Below are 3,329 nucleotides of genomic sequence, written 5' to 3'. Positions count from 1 at the left end.
TCCTACTTCTCATCACTCCTCTCACACTCCCTCTCCCCCTACCATGAATCAGCTAAGGGGGGGAGGGGATTATTTAAAAAAATTTGTCAAAATTTTAACCACTATCCCCTTTTCCCATTTAGAAGAGGTGTTCTCGTGCGGGTTTGCGGTCTTCAAGCCACGGCCCCTTATGAATATCACGGAGCTGGAATTTATCAATGCACGTGGAGAGAACACTTAGCCACCAACATTTATCGATGCGGAAGATTATTTTGAACCTCTTTTTATGTGTCGTGTGCGGGGTCATTAATATTTCGTACGGAAATATTTCACTCTCCCCCTTAGAGGAATCAAGATGTCCTCATCTTGAGAAGAGCTAGGGGTATTGTTGGTTGAGAGTACTTTTGTCCATCCAAGTGGCATCCTCTTTGGGATAATATTTCCACTGGACAAGGTATTCTCTCAAGGTTCGGGATTTCAAATGTCTCTCCCTAACATCTAAGATCCTGTCAGGCCGTAGCTCAAGGACTCCTTGGCTAGGCATTACAACTTGTTGATCATCAAGCACATGACTAGGGTTAGATACATACTTTTTCAATAGACTGCTATGGAATACATTATGAACCTTTAGGTTTTCAAGGAGTTGCAGTCTATAAGCATTAGGCCCTAGGCACTTGAGGATCTTGTAGGGTCCACAATACCTTGGACTTAGCTTCTCGCATTCTCCTAAGGATAGGGAACTCTTGTTTGGACGTACGCGAATGAAGACCATGTCACCTTCAATGAAGGACATGTCTTGACGTTTCAAGTCCGCGTAAGCCTTTTGTCTATCCTTGGAAGCTTGGATGTCTTGTCTTATTGACTTGATTTGGTCATCCATATCTTCCAGCATCTGCTTTGAAGCTTCAACCCTTAAGGTTGGATCCAAAAATTTCAAGGGACTATGACAATCGTGCCTACACAATGCTTGAAAAGGGGTCATCTGAATGCTTTGTTGGTAGGAAGCATTGTAGACAAACTCAACCAATGGCAAATATTGAATCCACTTTTTGTTTTCACGGCAGCAATGTGCCCTTAGCATATCCTCAATGACTTGGTTGACTCGCTCCATTTGACCATCAGTTTGGGGATGGTAAGCTGTATTGAAACAGAGTTGAGTCCCAATGGCTTCGAAGATAGCCCCCCAGAAATGTGATGTGAAGAGAGTCGAGATCACTAATGATTCTTCTGGGTAACCCATGCACTTTGAATATCTCCTTGATAAATAACCTTGAGATATCTGAGGCTTTATAGTTTGTCTTAATAGGGATAAGATGTGCAACCTTGGTGAGCATATCAACCACGACCATAATGGAGTTGTATCCTCCCTGAACTTGGGGCAGGCCAACAACAAAATCCGTACCATAAACGTCCTATAGGTCATGCATAAGGAAAATGTCAAAATTTAGAATCTTATCAGCAATTAGTCACCCTCAAAATGAGAACGTCACCTTTAAGCCTCTCCCAATAATAGCTCTTTCTGACTGCATTGAGGGTCTTGGCATAGCCAGGATGTCCTAAGAAAGGGGAGTCATAAGCTTCCCAAAGTATTTTTTGCTTGAGTGACTGGCTTTCCACTATACATAATCTCGTTCCATAGTAGAAAAGTCCACTATTGGTAGAGAATTCTTGATACTTTGCTTGTAGCTTCGGGTCTTGATCCTTGATGGGGATCTCCCTTAGTAATTTTTGATAGGTTGGATCATGGCATGCTTCTTCTTTAGCTAGCTCAAGTATTGGGTTGTTTGGCATGGATACCTTTGTGGCTAGAGATCTAGCTGTTGATGGATCTTGTAAAATCAGAGAATTCAGAAATGCCTTGCAACTAAGTGCATCGACAACTACATTCTCCTTTCCAGGCCAGTATTTGATTTCAAAATCATATTCCTCCAGCACTTCAATCCATCGACGTTGCCTCATGTTGAGCTCATTCTGGGTAAAGATCCACTTAAGACTTTTATGATCCATCACTAGGGTAAACTTGTTACCTAGCAAGTAGTGTCTCCAAAGCTTGAGAGCATGGATGACAGCTAACAGTTCAAGATCATGGGTAGCATAGTTCCTTTCATGGCTCTTCAGTTTCCTTGAAGAGTATGCTACAAGATGACCTTGCTGCATAAGCACACATCCTAAGGCAGGTGTGCTAGCATCATTATTACTTTAAACTCCTTACTAACGTCCGAAAGTTTCAGGATAGGTGCTGATACCAAGCTTTGCTTTAGTTGATCAAAGCTGGACTATTCAGCAGGTGACCATACAATTGATGTTTGCTTCTTCAGTAGATCGGTCAGCAGTGCTGCAATCAAAGCATCGTTTTTTATAAAGACCCTATACCATCCTGTCAATCCAAGAAAACTACGTATTTCTTTGACAGTTGTTGGTGTTGGCCACTCCAGAATGTCTCTGCCTTGGCCAGGTCTACTGAAATTCCTTCCGTTGATACAATGAATCCCAGATATTCAATCTGTCGCTTGAAAAATGCACACTTCTTCTTCTTGGCATAAAGCTTGTGTGCCCTCATTGTTTCAAGAACAATGCAAAGCTAGGGTTCATGATCTTCTTCCTGTTTGGAGTAGACTAGGGTATCGTCAAAGAAGAAGAGTACAAAGTCATCAAGATAGGGCCTAAAGATATCCTGCATAAACCTGTTGAAGGTAGCAAGTGCATTTGTCAGCCCGGATAACATGACTAGGAACTCAAAATTCCCATATCTTGTACTAAATGCCGTCTTTGGGATATCTTCTTTCTTGATCCTTATCTGATAATATCCACACCTGAGATTGATCTTGGAGAATATCTTCGCACCTTGAAGACGGTCAAGAAGTTCATCTATTCTTGGAATGGGGTATTTGTTCTTAATGGTTGATTGATTTAACCCTGTGTAGTTAATGCATAACCGAAGCGTTCCATCTTTCTTTTTTTGGAACAGCACTAGAGCTCCCCATGGTGAACTGCTAGGACGAATGTAGCCTTGGTCTAATAGTTGCTTGAGTTTCTCCTTCATCTCAATTGCTTCCGGAATGGACATCCTATATGGTCTCTTTGCAGTTGGTGCAGCTCCTGGCGCTAGCTTGATTTCATGATCGACTTCCCTTTGAGGAGGAAGTTCTGTCAACTCTTCAGGAAATACATTTGCGTATTCCTTTAGCCATGAAGGTTCTTTGCTAGACTCCTGATTCTGATCTAACTTATTTAGCTTAATCAAATAGACAGGTAGCCCCTTTCTAACTCCATTTATTATCCAAGATGCTTTGGCCAGTTGAATTTTTGGCCTACCAGCCTCTCCTTGAGTTGAGACCAATTCCCCTTCA

This window comes from Lygodium microphyllum, chromosome 1 (genome assembly GCF_053477565.2).
Source record: "Lygodium microphyllum isolate KBCC chromosome 1, Lygodium_microphyllum_v1.1.10, whole genome shotgun sequence".
NCBI classification, from domain to species: domain Eukaryota; kingdom Viridiplantae; phylum Streptophyta; class Polypodiopsida; order Schizaeales; family Lygodiaceae; genus Lygodium; species Lygodium microphyllum.
Note: the sequence above shows the minus strand (reverse complement) of the source record.